The 23839-nt window shown below is 42.6% G+C and overlaps 1 protein-coding gene across 1 annotated transcript in view; it reads right to left on the reverse strand.

Annotated features, from left to right (window-relative positions):
• LOC126471210 (ATP-binding cassette sub-family G member 8) overlaps positions 1-23839 on the reverse strand; it is a 329035-nt gene that overhangs the window by 143659 nt on the left and 161537 nt on the right. Inside the window, exon 2 of the mRNA XM_050099326.1 lies at positions 23145-23294. The gene's annotated coding sequence lies outside the window, so the exon portion shown is untranslated. The remainder of the gene's footprint in view (positions 1-23144; positions 23295-23839) is intronic.

Raw genomic sequence — 23839 nt, forward strand, 5'->3', positions numbered from 1 at the left:
GAAACATTCTCTCTCTCTCTCTCTGTGTGTGTGCGTGTGTGTGTGTGGGCCGGCCGGTGTGGCCGTGCGGTTCTAGGCGCTTCAGTCTGGAACCGCGTGACCGCTACGGTCGCAGGTTCGAATCCTGCCTCGGGCATGGATGTGTGTGATGTCCTTAGGTTAGTTAGGTTTAATTAGTTCTAAGTTCTAGGCGACTGATGACCTCAGAAGTTAAGTCGCATAGTGCTCAGAGCCATTTGAACCATTTTTGTGTGTGTGTGCGTGTGTGTGTGTGTGTACACCCCATCATGCATTTGACTTTTTAATTTTCTGCCAATTTTCAGATTTCTTAAAATTTTAAATTTCCCATCATCTTGATGATATCATCGAAAAGAGTCGTGGCCTGTGATGTCACAATGATGATGTCATACATAATGGGTATTGCTTATGATGACATCGAAAGGTCAAGGACTTAGGTCACGTGACGTCACAGAAGTAAACAAAGTGCACCAGGCAGTGGGTGGCTATACAGCTGACCATCAGTATTCAAACCAGCTACCTCTAAGTTGAGCACCACCACAAAGGCGTCGTTAAGCAACCTCAGCTAAGGAGGCAGGTGATTATTAGTAAAACAAATTGGCAACCGTTTTCAAACATGGCTTTAAGTCCACGACTGTAGCCAAAATGGCGACCTTACAGGCTCTCTTCGAAGAAAAACGGACTGCGGAGCTTGTGAAACCTCACCACACAGTCACATACACTGAGAGCAGTGGACGTTCCTGCACAACACTGCGGCGCAGGACACCATATCCGACAGTTCTGTGCATTCACGGCACCGGACTGTATAGAGTAAAACGTGCCTCGTCCGTCCAGAGAATATTCCCCGGCCACAAGTCATCCATTTTCATGTGTGCCAAAAAAGAAGGATAATGTCACGGCGTTGTAGCCTATCTTGAGGCTTCATTTTGCGCGAATTCTGAATCTTGTGGGGGTACCAAAGTAAACTGCGCCGCAAAATCTTTGTTGGCTGACCAGGGGAGAGAAAGCTGTCGTGACACAGCTCGAGCACTGACTGCAGCATTTGAGGCATATGATGCAAGGTCGGCCATGGCTACAACTTCATCAACAACTGTCACGGGAATGGGCCGCCTCTCTCTCCCTGCTGCACTACACAATTCACTTATTTCTTCAAATTTCTTGACCATATTATTTAGCCCATTTATTGACATAGGGCACCTTTGAAGCTGGTTGTCGGCGATATTGTCGCAATGCAGGGCTGCTATTACTGCCGTTCTGATAAAACAACTTTACTAGCTGTGCACGGCCTTTGTTCTCAATAGCCATTGCGTTTCGTACAGAAAAACTTCAACCATCTTAACCCTTTACACCAACAAAAGAAATCAACACATGTCACTAAGCGACAAACAGCATACTGACGACAAAACAGGAAACATTTCACATTCTGACCGCTTACAGCGCCATATTTTCACCTCGTGGCAGAAAGTGGAACTATTATTTTTCAGGATACTCCGCAAGCGACCAATTAATGAATATACCTTGTCAGTTTCATTACAACCACCCGTATTATTTATTTATTGAATGATTTCAAGATACATTAAGAACAAAATTAACTCTACGTGGGTGTTCCTTTGTTACAAGAAATTGTTGCCTTAACTAAAGCCGATTAGCGCAGAGAGCTGGGATGTCTTAGTGAGTTTGGATATCTTGGTTGCCCAAACTTTGTAGTTGTATTCTCTCATAACAGAATTTTTCTGGGGCGTCTCAGGTGGGTGTGTGACTTATAATATAAACAAACTGTATTGGGATTGATCTTACAGTACTAGGAATAATAAACACTGATTCGTTGCTTTTGTTCACGTGGGCAGCAATTTGGTAGAGAGTTCTCAGCATTGCAATATACAAAGCCCAAGGCGGATGATTTCAGTAAGGTTTTACAAAAATCTCAGCCACATAACGTTGGTAGGATATTGTTTCTACGACGGAGATTGGCGCTAACTTTACAGGGATGTTTCTTAAAACTATGTTCTATCCAGCATGTGTTTGTTCTACATATCTGTTTCCCAAGAAGATGTTAAGCACTTCGCTTGTTTGTTATTACGATGGAAACCTGATCTCTCGGTTTTGGATGCAGTGAAGCAGAGTGCAGACTTCCCCTACTACTCTACTACGTTGATCTGGTCATCAGTTTTAACATCTTCTATGGCAACCCGTAACGTGGGAGACTCATTATAGCCCAGTCATGAACACATTTAAACTACCCTGTTTTTATGTTAGGAATATCGATCTAATTCGCAATACCCACCTAAGTTATGACTCTCGTCAGATACTCCTCACAACTACAAGGTTTGTGCGTAAGTTCGTAGCGGTTTTGTTTTACGTGTTGGTACTCCACTTTCTATGGGTTTACTCGTCGATTGTCATTTTTTATTTATGGTTGCTGTTCGGGTTCACATATTGTCATTTTGTCATCTGGAGATGGTGAATGGAGCTGTGGACGCTAGAAAATGGGGGTGCCACGTGGAGAAATCGGAACATTCACGACATATTCTTCTGTTTGCATTTGTGCCGTATGTGGAGATAATGCCATTGGGCAGAGCACGGCAAGGAAATGATTTTCTCGTTTTTAAGGAGGATCGTTTTGTCATTCGTGACGCTCCACGTTCAGTGTGCCCAGTATTTTTAACCTAAGAGATAGGGAGAGGTGACATGTAGTAAGGACTACAGAATTTGACGTGTGAAATACAGATATATGTGTGTTTGGGAGACAGGGGGAGAGAGAAATGGTTGCTGGAGGTCTTGAGATCACAGTATTCGGGCTGTTAAATAGAGGGACACGTGTAAGTACATATATCATACATATTTTTGACCTTGGAGTCATTTTAATATTATTCCAGAGTTATGTATGTGGAGTAAATAATGCATAACATTACAATGCATCAGCAATATACAGAGATTACATGTTTGTACCGACTGCAGTATGTTGTTGTTGCTCTTGTTGTGGTCATCGGCCCAGACACTGGTTTGATGAAGCTCTCCATGCAACTCTATCCTGTGCAAACCTCTGCATCTCCGAATAACTACTGCAACCTACATCCTTCGGAATCTGCTTAGTGTATTCATCTCTTGGTCTCCCTTCACGATTTTTACCTTCTACGCTTCCCTCCAATACTAAATTGGCGATCCCTTGATGCCTCAAAACGTGTCTTATCAACCCATCCCTTCTTCTAGTCAAATTGTGCCACAAATTCCTGTTCTCCCCAATTCTGTTCAGTACCTCCTCATTAGTTACGTGATCCACCCATCTAATCTTCAACACTCTTCTGTAGCACCGCATTTCGAAAGCTTCTGTTTTCTTCTTGTCTAAACTATTTATCGTACGTGTTTCACTTCCATACATGGCTACACACCATAAAAATGCTTTCAGAAGAGACTTCCTGGCACTTAAATCTATACTCTGCTAACAAATTTCTCTTCTTCAGAAACGCTTTTCTTCCCATTGTCAGTCTACATTTCATATCCTCTCTACTTCGACCATCATCAGCTATTTTGCTCCCCAAATAGCAAACTCAATGCTCATCTACTACTTTAAGTTTCTCATTTCCTAATCTAATTCCCTCAGAATTCCCTGATTTAATTCGACTACATTCCATTATCCTCGTTATGCTTTTGTTGGTGTTCATCTTATAACCTGCTTTAAAGACACTGTCCATTCCGTTCAGCTGCTCTTCTAGGTCCTTTGCTGTCTCTGACAGAATTACAATGTCGTCGGCAAACCTCAAAGTTTTTACTTCTTCTCCATGGATTTTAAATTCTACTTCAAATTTTTCTTTTGTTTCCTTTACTGTTTGCTCAGTATACGGATTGAATAACATCAGGTATAGTCTACAACCCTTTCTCACTCCCTTCTCAACCACTGCTTCCTTTCGTGCTCCTCAATTCTTATAACTGCCACTGGTTTCTGTACAAATTGTAAATAGCCTTTCGCTCCCTGTATTTGACCCCTGCCACCTTCAGAATTTGAAAGAGAGTATTGCAGCCAACATTGTCAAAAGCTTTTTCTACGTCTACAAATGCTAGAAACGTTTTTCTCCCTTAACCTATCTTCTACGATAAGTCGTAGGGTCAGTATTGCCTCGTGTATTACAACATTTCTACGGAATCTAAACTGATCTTCCCCAAGTTTTTCCATTCGATTGTAAAGGATTCGTGTTAGTATTTTGCAACCGTGACTTATTAAACTGATAGTTCGGTAATTTTCACACCCATCAGCACCTTCTTTCTTTGGGTTTGAAATTATGATATTCTTCATGAAGTCTGATGGTATTTCGCCCGTCTCGTACATCTTGCTCACCAGATGGAAGAGTTTTGTCTTGGCTGGCTCTCCCAAGGCTATTGGTAGTTCTAATGGAATGTTGCCTACTCCCGGAACCTTGTTTCGACTTAAGTCTTTCAGTGCTCTGTCATGTTCTTCACGCAGTACCATATCTCCCATTGCATCTTCATTTACGTCCTCTTCCATTTCCATAATATAGCCCTCAAGTACATCGCCCTTGTATAGACCCTCTATATACTCCTTCCACCTTTATCTGAGCTCTTGGTATTCATACAGGTGGTTCTCTTTTCTCCAAAAGTTCCTTTAATTTTCCTGCATGCATTATCTATCTTACCCCTAGTGATATATGCTTCTACATCATAAGCGAGTGACTGTGTGTGAGATCGCTCTCGAAGCTTTTATATATTTTTAGGTTTCAGATACATATTTTAACGGTTTTTGTGATAATATTTACTATATAAGTGACTTATTAGTGGTTTTTTTCATTCACCTCTGCCTTCCTTGTGTTGTGACCTGATATTTGTGTTTCGTATCGAGCAACGTAACCTCTTACCTGTGTTTACATTCCGCGCTGACCAGTTGCAGCTGTAGCGGCGCATCGAAAGCTAAGTACTAATTAATTGTTTGTGTATAGTGGTTTATTTAGGAACTTTAGTAGTCTTCAACCGGTGTTTTTTGTGTTTTCTGGTGAAATAATTTCAGAAGAACCTTTTGGGAACTGTTTTCAGCTTCGTTACTGTGTCATTAGACGTTTGATTCTCTTTCTGTATTAGTCTTTTGTTATATTCACATTTGTTGTTTATTAATACTGTTAATAATAGTAGTTACTTCCCTTGTAGAGTAAATTTGTGATTGTTGTAGTCAGGTTTTTAACATCTTATTGTAGTAGCGGAACATAGAAAAAGTAAAATTTTACCATGAGTGAGAAGTGTGGGCTTTGCCGTAGGTTCGTGAGTAGTGATTTGCGGTGTGAGACTTGTTCGAAGTATTTCCACTGGTGGGAATGCAGTGGGGAAGCCAGTGGGCATTCTGGTGAGATCCTCTCCTGGAACTGCAGGTTATGTAGCAAGAGTAAGTTGATAGAGGAGCAGGAGCGTAAGATCTGTGCCCTACAGGTGCAGTTGAAAAACGCACAGGAGGAGCTAGATAAGATGAGGAAGGAGAAGGGGGTTGGGGAATGGGAGCTGGCTGTTGGCAAGAGATCTGCTAGGAGAAGAAGATTTTCAGATAGTTTTACTATTGGTGTTTACAATAGATATGACCAACTGTCAGAGTCTAGTGGAGAGGAATCTAGTAGCTGTAGATGTAGGAAGTATGCAGCAGACCTCAGTAGTTACGGGGGCTAGAACAGTTGCAAAGTCGAAGAGGAAGAAGAAGGTTCTGCTGTTAGGTAGTTCTCATGGCAGAGGTGTAGGTCAGCAGTTGCAGGAAGTGCTGGGGAGTGAGTACCAGGTCACCAGCATTGTGAAGCCTTAATGCAGGATTGGCTCAGGTGACTGTTAACATAGGGGGGTTATGTAGGGATTTTACTAAAGAGGATCAGGTAGTGATTGTGGGTGGGGCTGGTAATAGTATTGATAGGGATGGGGAGTATGACATAGATGGTGACCTGGAAAAGATAGTCACTCAGACTGGCAACACGAATGTGTATTTCGTGGAACTGTTTCAGCGTCACGATCGGCCTCATCTTAATACAGCCGTCAGGCGTAATAACATGAGACTTGGGGGTGCGCTGATGACAGAAAGCATGGGTCACATTTCAGTGGTGTCGGTGGAGTCTATCAGCACGACGGGTTTCACTAGACATGGCCTGCACCTCAACAGGTATGGGAAGGGGAGGTTGGCAAAGCTTATAGGTGACAGCATAGGTGGGGTTGGTGGGATCACTCATGGGAAAATTCCTGCAGTAGTGGGTGTTAGAGCTGCACCTTTTTTAGATTGAAGTCAGCTGATAGGTATTCCTGCTTAAGGGAAGTCTCTCTAACAAAGGAACCACTTTTGACAAAGCTTAGGATCCGAGTAATGAGGGAATTAGTATATTTCATCAACATATACAAGGTATTAGAGTAAAGTTAGTGAACTGCTTATAGATGTTGACTCTGAAATTACTGGTATATCTGAACACTTCTTAAATAAGGAGATAATTCAGAGGCTTCCTTTAACAGGATACAGGTTGGCTGGCAGCTTTTCGAGGAGCTCTTTGCGGTGTGGGGGAGTAGCCATGTATGTGAAAAACGGCATCCCATTTGAGTCAATTGATGTTTCAAAGTACTGCACTGAAAAGGTGTTTGAATGTTGTGCAGGTGTGGTTAAATTTAATGGAGCTAAACTTCTAACTGTTGTTATTTATAGATCCCCAGACTCCGGTTTCACAACATTTTTGCTAAAGCTGGAGGAGGTTCTTGGTTCACTTTATAGGAAATACAAAAAGTTAGTTATACGTGGTGACTTGAATATTAATTGTATAAGTGTGCAAGGAAGAGGATGCTGGTAGACCTCCTTAATTCATATAATCTTATGCAAACCGTATTCTTTCCAACGAGAGTGCAAGGGAACAGTAGAATAACCATAGACAACATTTTTGTTCATTCCTCATTACTAGAAGGGCATTCTGTTAGCAAAAAGGTGAATGGCCTTTCAGATCATGATGCACAAATTTTAACTTTAAAAGATTTTTGTGCTGCAACACGTGTTAAATATAGTCATCAGCTGTTTAGGAAAGCTGATCCAGTTGCTGTAGAGACCTTTGTAAACCTTATCAAGGAACAAGAGTGGCAAGATGTTTATAGCGCTGATACGGTAGACGATAAATATAATGCTTTTCTCAAGACTTTTCTCGTGCTCTTTCAAAGTTGCTTTCCGTTAGAACGTTCAAAACAGGGTACTAGCACAAACATGCAGCCTGGGTGGCTGACTAGAGGGATAAGAATATCTTGTAGAACAAAGTGGCAATTATATCAAAACGTTAGAAACAGTCAAAATCTAAATGCAGCAGCCCATTACAAACAGTATTGTAAGGTGCTTAAAAATGTTATTAGGAAGGCAAAAAGTATGTGGTATGCAGACAGAATAGCTATGTCTCAGGATACAATTAAAACCATATGGTCAGTCGTAAAGGAAGTGGCTGGTCTGCAGAGACAGGTTGAGGATATAGAATCAGTGCGTAGTGGGAATGCCCGTGTTACTGATAAGTCGCATATATGTACAGTATTTAATAATCACTTTCTGAATATAGCAGGTGAACTAAATAGAAACCTAGTCCCAACAGGGAATCATATAGCGCTCTTAGAAAAAAGTGTTCCGAGACTGTTACCTGAAATGCTCCTCCATGATACTGACAAGAGGGAGATTTAGTTAATAATTAAATCACTAAAGACCAAGAACTCTCATGGATATGACGGGGTATCTAGCAGAATACTGAAGTATTGTTCTATGTATGTTAGCCCAGTACTTAGCCATATCTGTAACTTTTCCTTTAAGAGTGGTCGGTTTCCTGAGCGATTAAAGTACTCGGTAGTGAAGCCACTTTATAAAAAGGGAGACAGGGATAATGTTGACAATTATAGACCTATTTCTATGCCATCGGTGTTTGCTAATGTTATCGAGAAGGTTGTATATACAAGGTTACTGGAGCATTTAAATTCACATAATTTGCTGTCAAATGTTCAGTTTGGTTTTAGAAATGGTTTAACAACTGAAAATGCTATATTATCTTTTCTCTGCGAGGTTTTGGACGGATTAAATAAAAGGTTGCGAACGCTAGGTGTTTTATTTGATTTAACGAAAGCTTTTGACTGTGTTGACCACAAAATATTACTGCAGAAGTTGGACCATTATGGAGTAAGGGGAGTAGCTTACAATTGGTTCGCCTCTTACTTTAAGAACAGAAAGCAGAAGGTAATTCTTCGCAATATTGAGAGTGGTAGTGATGTTCAGCCCCAATGGGGCACTGTTAAGTGGGGCGTTCCCCAAGGATCGGTGCTGGGGCCATTGCTGTTTCTTATTTATATAAATGATATGCCTTCTAGTATTTCAGGTGATTCAAAAATATTTCTGTTTGCTGATGACACCAGCTTGGTAGTGAAGGATCTTGTGTGTAATATTGAAACAGTATCAAATAATGTAGTTCATGAAATAAGTACGTGGCTTGTGGAAAATAATTTGATGCTAAATCACAGTAAGACTCAGTTTTTACAGTTTCTAACTCACAATTCAACAAGAACCGATATTTTGATCAGACAGAATGGGCATATTATAAGTGAGACGGAACAGTTCAAGTTCCTAGGTGTTCGGATAGATAGTAAGCTGTTGTGGAAAGCCCATGTCCAGGATCTTGTTCAGAAACTAAATGCTGCTTTATTTACCATTAGAACAGTATCTGAAATAAGTGACATTTCAACACGAAAATTAGTCTACTTCGCATATTTTCATACGCTTATGTCGTATGGTATTATTTTTTGGGGTAATTCTTCTGATTCAAAAAGGGTATTTTTGGTTCAAAAACGGGCTGTTCGAGCTATATGTGGTGTAAGTTCGAGAACCTCTTGTCGACCCCTATTCAATAGTCTGGGAATTCTGACATTGCCCTCACAGTATATATTTTCTTTAATGTCGTTTGTTGTTAGCAATATTATCCTATTCCCAAGAGTTAGCAGCTTTCACTCAGTTAATACTAGGCAGAAATCAAATCTGCATGTGGAATGCACTTCCTTGACTCTTGTGCAGAAAGGAGTGCAGTATTCTGCTGCATCCATTTTCAATAAGCTACCACAAGAACTCAAAAATCTTAGCAGTAGCCCAAACTCTTTAAGTCTAAACTGAAGAGTTTCCCCACGGCTCACTCCTTCTATTCTGTCGAGGAGCTCCTGGAAGAGCTAAAACATTAAGCAAATTCCAGTGTTACATTGTTGATTTTCTTTATTTAAACTTACGACTTGTCACCTGAATATGTTTTTTTATATTTCACTTTATCTGTTTCTAATATCGTGTTATAATTTCATGTATTGACTCGTTCCATGACCATGGAGACTTCTCCTTAATTTGGTCCCACGGAACAATAAATAAATAAATAAATCCTTACATTTGTCCTCTAGCCATCCCTGCTTAGCCATTTTGCACTTCCTGTCGAACTCATTTTTGAGAGGTTTGTATTCCTTTTGGCCTCCTTCAAATGCACTATATTACGTATAAAATACACACACACACAGACACACACACACACACAGAGAGAGAGAGAGAGAGAGAGAGAGAGAGACAGAGAGAGAGAGAGAGAGAGAGAGAGAGAGAGAGAGAGAGATATGGAGGGGGTGGGGGAGCTGATTACTAGAGATTACAGTACGTGATGTATTACATACAGAGATGCATGTGTGTACACGCCATTGAAGTATATGCATATTTGATCCTGGAGTCATTTTAATATTACCCCAGAGCTATGTATGTGTAGGTAAATAATGCATAGCTTTGATTATGACCGCACTTTAATATTAAGCCACAGAAATAGTGAATATCTTCGACTTTAAACTAAAGGTTACATAATTTTTTATTGTATATCTGGCGTATCATTTTAATACTGCGCACCCAATTGGTCTCTTGCCACATCGCTGATTTTTTTGATTGGCTGGAGACAAGGAGGGAGAGAGGGGGGAGGGGGTATGACTTGATGTGTACGTCAGACATAATGTAATTTGACACCATTTTTACACATTATTTTAACACTACACACCGACTGGTTGGGTTTTTAAATTTACCACCAACACTATTTGGCTATTTCCACAGTCTTGGATATTTAATAACGCATTGTAATTGGATAGCGATAAAAAGAGTGGAAATGGAGGGGGAGAGGGTTTTTAATTCCCCATTAATGTATGTGGGCTATTTTTTGACACTACCCCCTGATTGTTTGGAGATAGAGGAGATGGGCATAGTGTATAAAGCACTTTGCTTGTTTCCATCACCCTGGACTTTTTCATTACAGTTTCATTTTAATACTGCACTATGATTGCTTGGTAATAGGGAGGAGGGGAGGGAAAGGGAAGATGGTTTTTAATCCCCCACTAGCACAATTTGGCGATTTTCTAATACTACGCTCTGACATTGGAAAGAAATAAGCGATAGGGTATAACTATCGGCCTATTTCCATCACCTTGGATTTTCAGTACTGCGCTATGTCTGGCTGGAGATGGGGGAATGGAAGGGGAGAGAGTCTTTAAATTTCCCATTTATCAACTGTGCTATTCCCTCATCTTGAACTTTTTTAAATGCGCTATGATTGGTTGGAGATAAGGAGTAATGCACTATGAGTTGTCGGAGGTAGAAGGGACGATATGTGTTTTAATTTTCCACTTTAAAAAAAGGGGGGGGGGGTTATTTCCACCATCTTGGATTTTTAATACTGTTCTATGATCGGCTGGAGAAAGAAAGGGAGTTGGTTTTTAATTTCCAACCACACTAGTCAATAAATTTAAACCTTTTTCTGTATCTGGTTTGTAAGTGGGTGTATTTACCCAATTTTTGGTGTTGAATTGACTGGTAAAATGTGGTTTTCTCTATCGTGTCACATTTCCTAGAAACACAACAGAATCAAAAGAAAGAACTCACGCAAATTGAGAGAGACAAAACAAACAAGAAATACATAATCAGAACTTTAGGACTCAACATATTTTCAACTTTAATCTCCTTAAGCATTCGGAAATAGTCACAACGATGTAGTTCTTTTGTTTTCCATTTTATCACTCTCCCTAACAAAACCCAGCAGTAGCCACCCGTCATCGAAGGGTTCCAGTGATCATGGTAACGGTGTTGCACCATACAGATGGCTTGGTGAAGGCATTCAACCTACTCATCGCTTGCGCCTCCCAAGTTTTCTGGAAAGAAATCAGGGTGAGAAAGTAAAACGTGAATTTTGGGCGACATTTTTCGGCCCTATGTTTCTTAGCTGCCTAAGAGATCACTCACAATGGAAACATAATTATAATCTCTTTTATTGCCCAAAAAGGCAATTGCTTTGAAAGAGAACCAAGCAGCTAATTCGATATTTGTGAGTTTGGTACCAAAGGTTGCAAATGCACTGAAGATACATTTGAAAACTTATGTTACGTTTTGTAGTTTTGCTAGAGTGCCCTCCAATGCTTGTGAGGCAGAAGGAACGACCAAAAAAATGGTCTTTAGGCACATACTATATCGCTGGAGCGGCGAATAGCATGTCTCAGCGTTTTACTTTCAACCATTCGGTTAAAGTGGTAGTACAGGAAATGCAGGCAATATAAGGTGCAACATTTTTGTCTAGATCACCAATCAGGATGATAAAAATACAGTTTACATGCCTTCTTAACTCAATCAGTGATAGGTTTTTGTTTGAGGTATTCTTGTAAATTTCCCCCACACATAGCAAAAGGTTTCGGAGTGGGTCGAGAACAACGCGTTTGCCAGTTTTAAACATCACAACGTTCCACTATATCTCACAAGAAACACTCAATGAGGTAACAAAAACCAGCAAAACACTGGTGGGCCGAGATAAGCATGATGAGAATTGCACCATGCAAGTTTCAACATGCATTAAGTCATAAACACTCTTTCGCTCTACGGATTATCTTGACATGAGGTGAGTAAAGTTTAGAATGTTTATCACCCCTCCATCTAATGACGATGACCCCTGTACCAAACCAGCAAAAATTAAAAAATCATACACCTGAAGAAGAGATCAGTAAAGACCGAAATACGGTAAATAAAAAATGAAAAACCGTTACAAACTCAAAAATCTTACGCGCTAGAACATTTTTAAAGATAGATTCGGATTCTACACACAAAAATATACACTCATTGATATACATGGTGTACATAGAGTCCGGGAACACTTTCAATTATTTATTGCACAAGAACTAAACATTGTACAGATGTCCTACATATTGCATTTTGAAGAGGAACTCTGAAAGTTTTTTTTTTTTTGTTTTTTTTTTTTTTTACAAACATTCTATATGCGAACCCGGCAGAAGTCAATACGGTAATCGAATTCTTGCCATATTCGTCCCAGCATGGCATCGTCGACTGTGGCAGTCGCTTCCCGTATTCTCTCCCGGAGCTCTTTTACATCACGTGGTAGAGGCGGTACATACTACAGATCTTTAATGTCTCCCCACATAAAAAAGACACACGGAGTGAGATCTGGTGATCGGGGAGGCCATTTCATGAAACAGCGGCCCCCTTCAGTAGCACGGCCGATCCATCGATGCGGCAGCTCCATGTTCAGGTACCCACGAACTTCACGATGTAAATGGGGTGAAGCCCTAACCTGCTGAAAGATGAACGGTTAGTCTAATTGCATTTGAGGTATCAGCCATTGCTGCAACATGTCCAAGTAGGAATATCCAGTGACCGTGCTCTCGGCGAAGAAGAATGGCCCGTATAGTTTTCGACGTGACAAGGCACAAAAAATTTGCCTTTGGGGAATCACGCTCAAATTCAATGCATTCGTGTGGATGCTTTGTACCCCTCATTCGACAATTATGCCTGTTCACTTTCCCATTAGTGTGAAAAGTGGCTTCGGGCTTCGTCGCTAAAAAAAATTAAGCGATCAACAATGCCATCCCCATTCTCATTCAATTGTTGCAACTGCGAAAGAAACTCAAAACGCTTGTCTTTGAGCTTCCGCACTAGTTCCAATGTGAATGCTTTCATAGACAGCTTCTGTCGCAGGACTTTCCACACTGTCACTGGAGCCATTTCGAGTTCACGGGATGCACGACGCACCGATTTCTTTAGACTCCTTATAAATGTCTCTCGTACGCGCTCCACATTCACTTCACTCACACTGTGACGTCCGCTTCTCTTTTCCGGGCACAAGCAACCCATTGTAACGAATTTGTTGTGCCAGTGGTGAATGCCTTCCTTGTTGGTGACTTCTTATCGTACTTGGTTCTAAACATCAGTTGAACAGCTGTAGCACACTTGTTTTTGTCGAACCCCAACACACAGAAAGCTCGCTCCGCACTGAACTCGCCGTGTTTGCGATTAGCGCTGACTATCGGCAAATTACCAAACTATGATGTGGAGGTATACATGAAAAAAAACTTTCAGAGTTTCTCTTCAAAATGACACATGTATGATATCTGTACAATGTTTGGTTCTTGTGCAATAAATAATTGGAAGTGTTCTGGGACTTTATGTACACCCTGTATTATATCCAAGTTACAAAAAGGCTGTTGAGTAGTGGTATTGAGTAATTGATGATGTCGTGAGTTCAGCGCCATCAATGACGTCATGTACGACCTTCATGAACATGTGATGACCTCGAATCGTCAATGACCACGTTCAAAGTTAAATTACAGCAGAATGCCCAGGTAGGAGGACTGCACCAATTCTAGCTGTGCTCGATAGTTGGTTGACATACTACTCACAGTCACTGTGCTAGATGGACTGGTGGTAGCACTTTGGAACTCTTTTTCTGCGATTTTTTACTACCATCCTCCGCGGATTTTCGATGGTCCCTGTCTGTCATACGTTTGTTCCTCCACGTCTCCATTTCACAGTCCCATCACGAACAGTCGTCTTGGATAGCTTTAGAAGGGTTGAAAAGTCCCTCAAGGATGTGTGAAATCCAGCTACTAGTCCTCACTGAGCTCTCCTGAACGACTCATTTTGCGACAACACAATACTTTCCGCCCCCTATTATAACGGCAAGGCTGCCTCCAGTGACGTATAGTGGTCAATTCCACATTACATAGGGGTGTCCGGACACTTTTGATAAACTAGTGTACGTATCAGCAGAGTACAGTGAGTGAGTTTTTAACGCAGACGTGTCATTCTTGAACGCGTCATCAGCCAGTACTACAGATACAGAGCGCCATGTACAGCTCATCCTTACTATGTGGTATGCAAGTAACCGTCACATAGGAGAAGCGAAAGCAAACATAAAATCACGGATCTCTTTTGCTTTGTTTTTGAGTCGTACATCAGCTGGATAAAAATATGGAAACACCACAAGAAATGTGTGCATGAACATAAATGAGGATGTTAGGCAAGCCTGCAGCTGGCGCTGTTGTATCTGACCACGAACGGCACCTATGCAATGTTCTCAATATGTTGCAAGCGTCAGTCGTGGTCAGAACAGTGTTCTGAGTAGTTGTGAGTGCATTATGTGAGAGTTAAGCGAATTAGAACGTGGGCAAATTGTTGGTAACCACTATAGCTGAAGCTTTGTTGTTTCAAGAGGCACCCTGTCGAAGATTTACAACACAACAGGACACGCTAGAAAACGCCATCCATTAAGTCACAACGCGGACGAAAATGTGTATCGAGTGAGCGTGATGGACCGTCACTGAAAAGGACGGCAGCTAAAAAAAGTCGTTGCAAAGCTGAATGTTGCACCCGCGATCCTTGTCAGTATCAAAACAACACCAAAGGAGCTTCAGAAGCAGAGAATTACAGGGCGCGCTGGAATTTCAAAACCACACATCAGTGATGCAAATCCCCGAAACAGGAAAAAGTGGCGTCATATCGTAAAATCTGTAATATGGAGCAATGGAAGAAAGTCATTTAGCCGGATGAGTCTTATTTCACACCGTTTACAACTTCTGGTCGGCTTTACGTCTGGCGTATGCAGTCCCAACTCCTACTACGCAGACTACGTTTCTGCTAGTTTTCATATGGGCTCTGATAACCTCCTCGCTGAGCGCCACTAACCTACAAGCCACCACTACCATGACGCAGACTGCTTGCTGCCAATAGTGAAACATGATGAAGCTTCGGTGATGATTTGGGAAGCCCTATCGTGGCATTCCATGGGTCCTATGGTTACTCTCCAAGGTCGTTCAAAAGGCTCTGAGCACTATGGGACTTAACAGCTATGGTCATCAGTCCCCAAGAACTTAGAACTACTTAAACCTAACTAACCTAAGGCCATCACACAACACCCAGTCATCACGAGGCAGAGAAAATCCCTGACCCCGCCGGGAATCGAACCCGGGAACCCGGGCGTGGGAAGCGAGAACGCTACCGCACGACCACGAGCTGCGGACCTGCAAGGTCGCATTACTGCCAAGGATTATATGACAATTTTGGCCGATCAGGTTCATCCCAGGGTACAATATTTGTTTCCCACTGGTGATGCTGTGTTGCAAGACGACAGAGCTCCTGTTCATATCTGATTTTGTGAGCATGAGGATGAGTTGTCGCATCTTCACTGGCCACCACTGTCACCAGATCTAAATAATATTGAGCCTTTGTGGTCTACTTTGGAGAAAAGAGTGCGCGATCGCTATCCACCTCCATCAGCGTTACCTCAACTTGCCATTATTTTGCAAGAAGAATGGTGTAAGACTCCCTTGAGAACCACACAGGATCTAACTTATCCATTCCCAGACGACAGGAAGCTGTTTTGAATCCCAACGGTTTTCCTGCACCGTTTTAGATATGGTGATGTGTTTTTGGAGTTTCCACACTGTTTTTCACCCTCTGTAGGTCTGTTGCAGCGGTGACAGAGTAGCTTATCATACTGTCTTCGTATACGCTGATGTGAATTAAGCCGAACAACGACATCAGCCGCATTCGGACTATGAAATAAATACAAAGACGACAGGTGAAACTTTGTGCTGGACTGGCACTCGATCCCGGATTTTCCGCTTAACGTGAGCGGTCGCCTTAACCGCTTCGGCTATCTTGGCACGCTTCCCATCCGACCCAAATTCCCATCGTAGTGTCCCGTTCATTCTCCTCCTTCTGGCAGCTTATCCTGATTCCCACAGGTGTTCGGACGTAACGTGCATCACCACTGAAATCATTATAGGAGGTGTCGCGCTCATAGACATGAAGATACACATACACACACACACACACACACACACACACACACACACACACACATATATATATATATATATATATATATATATAGGGTGAGTCACCTAACATTACCGCTGGATATATTTCGTAAACCACATCAAATACTGACGAATCGATTCCACAGACCGAACGTGTGGAGAGGGGCTAGTGTAACTGCTTAATACAAACCATAAAAAAATGCACTGAAGTATGTTTTTTTAACACAAACCTACGTTTTTTTAAATGGAACCCCGTTAGTTTTGTTAGCACAGCTGAACATATAAACAAATACGTAATCAGTGCCGTTTGTTGAATTGTAAAATGTTAATTACATCCGGAGATATTGTAACCTAAAGTTGACTCTTGAGTAGCACTCCTCCGCTGTTCGATCGTGTGTATCGGAGAGCACCGAATTACGTAGGGATCCAAAGGGAATGGTGATGGACCTTAGGTACAGAAGAGACTGGAACAGCACATTACGTCCACATGCTAACACCTTTTTATTGGTCTTTTTCACTGACGCACATGTACATTACCATGATGGATGAGGTACACGTACACACGTGGTTTCCGTTTACAATTACGGAGTGGAATAGAGTGTGTCTCGACATGTCAGGCCAATAGATGTTCAATGTGGTGACCATCATTTGCTGCACACAATTGCAATCTCTGGCGTAATGAATGTCGTACACGCCGCAGTACATCTGGTGTAATGTCGCCGCAGGCTGCCACAATACGTTGTTTCATATCATCTGGGGTTGTAAGCATATCACGGTACACATTCTCCTTTAACGTACCCCACAGAAAGAAGTCGAGAGGTGTAAGATCAGGATAACGGGCTGACCAATTTATGCGTCCTCCACGTCCTATGAAACGCCCGTCGAACATCCTGTCAAGGGTCAGCCTAGTGTTAATTGCGGAATGTGCAGGTGCATCATCATGCTGACACCACATACGTCGACGCGTTTCCAGTGGGACATTTTCGAGCAACGTTGGCAAATCATTCTGTAGAAACGCGATTTATGTTGCAGCTGTTTGGGCCCCTGCAATGAAGTGAAGACCAATGAGGTGGTCGCCAATGATTCCGCACCATACATTTACAGTCCACGGTCGCTGTCGCTCTACCTGTCTGAGGCAGCGAGGATTGTCCACGGATCAGTAATGCATGTTCCGTAGATTCACTGCCCCGTGGTTTGTGAAACCCGCTTCATCGGTAAACAGGTAGAACTGCAACACATTCTCTGTTAATGCCCATTGACAGAATTGCACTCGATGATTAAAGTCATCACCATGTAATTGCTGATGTAGCGACACATGTGGAAAACACTGATAAGGAGAAGGGACAGGATGATAGGACATCTGCTAAGACATGAGGGAATGACTTCCATGGTACTAGAGGGAGCTGTAGAGGGCAAAAACTGTAGAGGAAGACAGAGATTGGAATACGTCAAGCAAATAATTGAGGACGTAGGTTGCAAGTGCTACTCTTAGATGAAGAGGTTAGCACAGGAAAGGAATTCGTGGCGGGCCGCATCAAACCAGTCAGTAGACTGATGAAAAAAAAAAAAAAAAAAAAAAAAAAAAAAAAAAAAAAAAAAAAAAAAAAGCGACACATGAAACGGGTGAAAGCGGTGACGATGCAGTATGCGCATGGCACTACTTTGACTCAGTCCACCGGCTCTCGCAATGTCCCGTGTACTCATGTGTGGGTTCATGGCAACAGCAGCTAACACACCAACTGCTTCCGCTTCTCCTGTGACGGGCCTGTTACGGACCCGTCTGCGTGCTATGACCATACCTGTTGCATACAGTTGGCGGTAGATGTTTTGCAATGTGCGGCACGTTGGATGCTCTCTGTCCGGGTGCCGTTCTGCATACACCCTGCAGGCTTCAGCTGCATTTCGTCGACACTCGCCACAGATGAGTATCATCTCCGCCTTTTCAGAGTTGGAATACACCATGGTCACAGTTCCTACAACACTACACTATCACAGACGTCTGGTAACACGGTGTACTACAGTTGGTCTGCGTGCGGAGACGAATGCAGAATAACAATAGCAGCAAGCGCTACATGCGGACACTGCGACAGCTAGACCAATCCACAACAATGCACTACAGCCACACTCTTAACACGGTCGTCATCGTAAACATGTCCCTGCAGATGCTGCTCGCCGACCGTGGCCCGTGTTTGTTACAACACGCAACTGGACGTCGGAGGTTTGAAGCGTCAACTTTAGTTTACAATATCTCCGGATGTAATTAACATTTTACAATGCAACAAACGGCACTGATTACGTATTTGTTTATATGTTCAGATGTGCTAGCAAAACTAACGTGGTTCCATTTAAAAAACGTAGGTTTGTGTTAAAAAACATACTTCCGTGCATTTTTGTATGGTTTGTATTAAACAATTACACTAGCCCCTCTCCTCACGTTCGGTCTGTGGAATCGGTTCATCAGTATTTGATGTGGCTTACGAAATATATCCAGCGGTAACGTTAGGTGACTCACCCTGTATATATATATATAGGGTGGTCCATTGATAGTGACCAGGGCAAATATCTCACGAAATAAGAATCAAACGAAAAAAGTACAAAGAACGAAACTTGTCTAGCGTGAAGGGGGAAACCAGTTGGAAGGGGGAAACCAGTTGGCGCAATGATTGGCCCGCTAGTTGGCGCTGCCATAGGTCAAAAGGATATCAACTGCGTTTTTTAAAATAGGAACCCCCATTTTTATTACATATTCGTGTAGTACGTAAAGAAATATGAATGTTTTTTTAGTTGGACGACTTTTTTCGCTTTGTGATAGATTCCGCCGTGATAGTCACAAACATATGGCTCACAATTTTAGACGAACAGTTGGTAACGGGTAGTTTCTTTAAATTAAAATACAGAACGTAGCCACGTTTGAAAATTTTATTTTGGTTGTTCCAATGTGATACGTGTACCTTTGTGAACTTATAATTTCTGAGAACGCATGCTGTTACCGCGTGATTACCTGTAAATACCACATCAATGCAATAAATGCTCAAAATGATGTCCGTCAACCTCAATGCATTTGGCAATACCTGTAACGACATTCCTCTCAACAGCGAGTAGTTCGCCTTTCGTAATGTTCGCACATGCATTGACAATGCGCTGACGCATGTTGTCAGTCGTTGTCGGTGGATCACGACAGCAAATATCCTTCAACTTTCCCCACAGAAAGAAATCCAGGGACGTCAGATCCGGTGAACGTGCGGGCCATGGTATGGTTCCTCGACGACCAATCCACCTGTCATGTAATATGCTATTCAGTACCGCTTCAACCGCACGCGAGCTATGTGCCGGACATCCATCATGTTGGAAGTATATCGCCATTGTGTCATGCAGTGAAACATCTTGTAGTAACATCGGTAGAACATTACGTAGGAAATCAGCACACAATGCACCATTTAGATTGCCATCGATAAAATCGGTTCCAATTATCCTTCCTCCCATAATGCCGCACCATACATTAACCCGCCAAGATCGCTGATGTTCCACTTATCGCAGCCATCGTGGATTTTCCGTTGCCCAATAGTGCATATTATGCCGGTTTACGTTGCCGCTGTTGGTGAATGACGCTTCGTCGCTAAATAGAACGCGTGCAAAAAATCTGTCATCGTCCCGTAATTTCTCTTGTGCCCAGTGGCAGAACTGTACACGACGTTCAAAGTTTTCGCCATGCAATTCCTGGTGCATAGAAATATGGTACGGGTGCAATCGATGTTGATGTAGCATTCTCAACACCGACGTTTTTGAGATTCCCGATTCTCGCGCAATTTGTCTGCTACTGATGTGCAGATTAGCCGCGACAGCAGCTAAAACACCTACTTCGGCATCATCATTTGTTGCAGGTCGTGGTTGTCGTTTCACACGTGGCTGAACACTTCCTGTTTCCTTAAATAACGGAACTATCCGGCGAACGGTCCGGACACTTGGATGATGTCGTCCAGGATACCTAGCAGCATACATAGGACACGCCCGTTGGGCATTTTGATCACAATAGCCATACATCAACACGATATCGACCTTTTCCGCAATTTGTAAACGGTCCATTTTAACACGGGTAATGTATCACGAAGCAAATACCGTCAGCACTGGCGGAATGTTACGAGATACCACGTACTTATACGTTTGTGACTATTACAGCGCCATCTATCACAAAGCGAAAAAAGTGGTCCAACTAAAACATTCATATTTCTTTACGTACTAAACGAATATGTAATAAAAATGAGGGTTCCTATTTAAAAAAACGCAGTTGATATCCGTTTGACCTTTGGCAGCGCCATCTAGCGGGCCAACCATAGCGCCACCTGGTTTCCCCCTTCAAGCTAGACAACTTTCGTTCTTTGCAGTTTTTTCGTGATGCTTATTTCGTGAGATATCAATGGACCACCCTGTATATATATAAAACACATTGCATGCTGTACCACCATACAGCGAGGCCTTCAGAGGTGGAGGTCCAGATTACTGTACACACCGGTACCTCTAATACCCAGTAGCTCGTCCTCTTGCATTGATGCATGTCTGTATTCGTCGTGGTATACTATCCACAAGTTCATCATGGCACTGTTGGTCCACATTGTCTCACTCCTCAACGGCGATTCGGCGTAGATCCCTCAGAGTGATTGGTGGGTCACGTTGTCCATAAACAGCCCTTTTCAATCTGTCCCAGGCATGTTCGAGAGGGTTCATGTCTGGAGAACATGCTGGCCACTCTAGTAGAGCGATGTCGTTATCCTGAAAGAAGTCATTCACAAGATGTGCATGACGGGGGCGCGAATTGTCGTCCATGAAGACGAATGCCTCGGCAATATGCTGCCGATATGGTTGCACTATCGGTCGGAGGATGGCATTCACGTATCGTACAGCCGTTACGGTACCTTACATGACTACCAGCGGCGTACGTCGGCCCCACTTGATGCCACCCCAAAACAACAGGGAACCTCCACCTTCCTGTACTCGCTGGACAGTGTGTCTAAGGCGTTCAGCTTGACCGGGTTGCCTCCAAACACGTCTCCGACGAGTGTCTGGTTGAAGGCATATGCGACACTCATAGGTAAAGAGAAGGTGATGTCAATCCTGAGTGGTCCACTCGGCATTTTGGTGGGTCCATCTGTTGAGCGCTGCATGGTGTCGTGGTTGCAAAGATGGACTTCGTCGTGGTCGTCTGGAGTGAAGTTGCGCGTCATGCAGCCTATTGCGCACAGTTTGAGTCGTAACACGACGTCCTGTGGCTGCACGAAAAGTATTATTCAACATGGTGGCGTTGCGTTCGGGGTTGCTCCGAGCCATAATTCGTAGGTAGCGGTAATCCACTGCAGTAGTAGCCCTTGGGCGGCCTCAGCGAGGCATGTCATCGACAGTTCCTGTCTCTCTGTGTCTCCTCCATGTTCGAACAATAACGCTTAGGTTCACTCCGAGACTCCTGGACACTTCCCTTGTTGAGAGCCCTTCCTGGCACAAAGTAACAATGCGGACGCTATCGAACCGCGGTATGGTTGAACTACAGACAACACGAGCCTTATACCTCCTTCCTGGCGGAATGACTAGAACTGATCGGCTGTCGGACCCCTTCCGTATAATAGGCGCTGCTCTAGCATGATTGTTGACGTCTTTGGGCGGGTCTAGTGACATCTCTGAACAGTCAAAGGGACTGTATCTGTGATAAAATATCCAAAGTCAACGTCTATCTTCAGGACTTCTGCGAACCAAGGCGATGCAAAACTTTTTTTGATATATATATATGCCTGGTGTCTGTTCTGTCGGACATGTGTGTATATCTTCACATAAGCCGATGAAGTACAGAGATTTTTTTTAAAAATCGTCCGCGTTCACAAGGCTCTATCTTCTACATGTATGAAGACAGAAACGTGGACCGAACTGAAACTTACGCATGGAAACTTACGGTTACCTTGATACCTGTTTGAAGTTGGCGGTTCATGTGGTTGCCGGTAGCAGCTCCATGGAATTACCTCGCTCGTTTGCTCATTAATTCATTACCCAATGTGGTAACAGCACAGCAACAAAAGACGCATTCTATTCTCCGTTTCAGCAGGCTGTGCGGCGTGATTTTCGTAGAGAATACGGTACTGCACGTCCTTAACAATGAGCACATATGCATTTCTCTCTGTTTTGCTCTCTTTTATCCGTTGGAGATCTCAGCACTTCTCCCCAGCCATAGAACCCATCCGCCACATCGCCACATTAATAATAACAATGTATTCGTTGCTGATGACTCGCTATTCTTTCTGTCTTACTTCACCTGTCGTTGCCAAGTCTTTCGTTTGTCTCTTATAGGAGCTGGTATTTTCACAACGTTACTACAAATCGTTTTTCTGTTTGTCGTTCTACTATTCAAGTTTCCTTTTTCTGATTGGCAATGATATTCGCAATAAAGTCGACTTTCATCTTCTAATGAACCAGATGATGGGATCAGAAAGTTAGAACGGAATCACTGCAGCAATAATCAAAATCTTTATGCCTCTCTCTTCATTAAGGAGCCGATGATGGGTTAGCCCAAGTTCTTTGCTTACTGCATTAAATCTTTGGTGACAAGTATACCCTTATTTTTCAACAATAACCCTTCTTTTTATTTATTCACGTTAACATATCGTTGATTAAGCATGAAGTCCTTCAAACAGACACATGCATTTAACTATTTGGCCGGCCGCTGTAGCCGAGCGGTTCTAGGCGCTTCAGTCCGGAACCGCACTGCTGCTACGGTCGCAGGTTCGAATCCTGCCTCGGGCATGGATGTGTGTGATGTCCTTAGGTTAGTTAGGTTTAAGTAGTTCTAAGTTCTAGGGGACTGATGACCTCAGATGTTAAGTCCCATAGTACTTAGAGCCATTTGAAGCATTTTTTGAACTATTTGGCAACAAATTATTTTGTTTGATGATGAATTTATTATGTGCTAAGTTTTCAGAATGGTACTTCTATAGTCTTAGGAAGCCAGCAATTTTACTTACACCGAATAGTCCGTGAGACGTCTGACATCATTTCCAAGTGAGAAAAATGGGCAATCACACTGGTTCGTAGCAGAAAATGTATCTCAGTTCTGCGGCTGTAGACTTAGATGACGAATCCTGTTGCAAGGTCTCTCTCTCCTTCTCATCTGTCTGCAGAAAAGAGAAATGTGTCAGACAAAGTAAATAAATAAATATACAACTTAAAACGTAGACCATAAAATATGACGTCGTACACAACATCCACTAGACGCTGGGCTGCAGACATTTCCGCAATATTTTAATTATAGACATCAATAAAGGCATGTATTTATGTTGAGAAGTGTGGTTGTAGTCTCTAGATTTAGCGCCACCGTCATTTATTGGCATGCGAAATCACTTAACCCAGTCGTATCAAGTGATTAACTATAGTCGCGTGACGTTGCTGTGGCATTTAAATCGCATGTCGAGCTCAGCACGCAAATGTGCTCTTCACTATACTAATGCATAGAGTTCAATTTATAGCTAACAGATTGCTCTTACATGTATTCTAAAACGAGAAACAGCCATGTGCGTTACGTGGTAACTACTAAACAACCAACATGGCGAAGAGAGTAGTTCTCGGTGTGATGAGAAGTGTTTACAGCATCTTGTTGATAGTGTTTCCAACAGTTATAATTAAGTAAAGGATCTGTCTTTCAATGCTTCTGATTCTGAAA

The sequence above is a fragment of the Schistocerca serialis genome, chromosome 3, assembly GCF_023864345.2.
Source record: "Schistocerca serialis cubense isolate TAMUIC-IGC-003099 chromosome 3, iqSchSeri2.2, whole genome shotgun sequence".
Lineage (NCBI taxonomy): Eukaryota > Metazoa > Arthropoda > Insecta > Orthoptera > Acrididae > Schistocerca > Schistocerca serialis.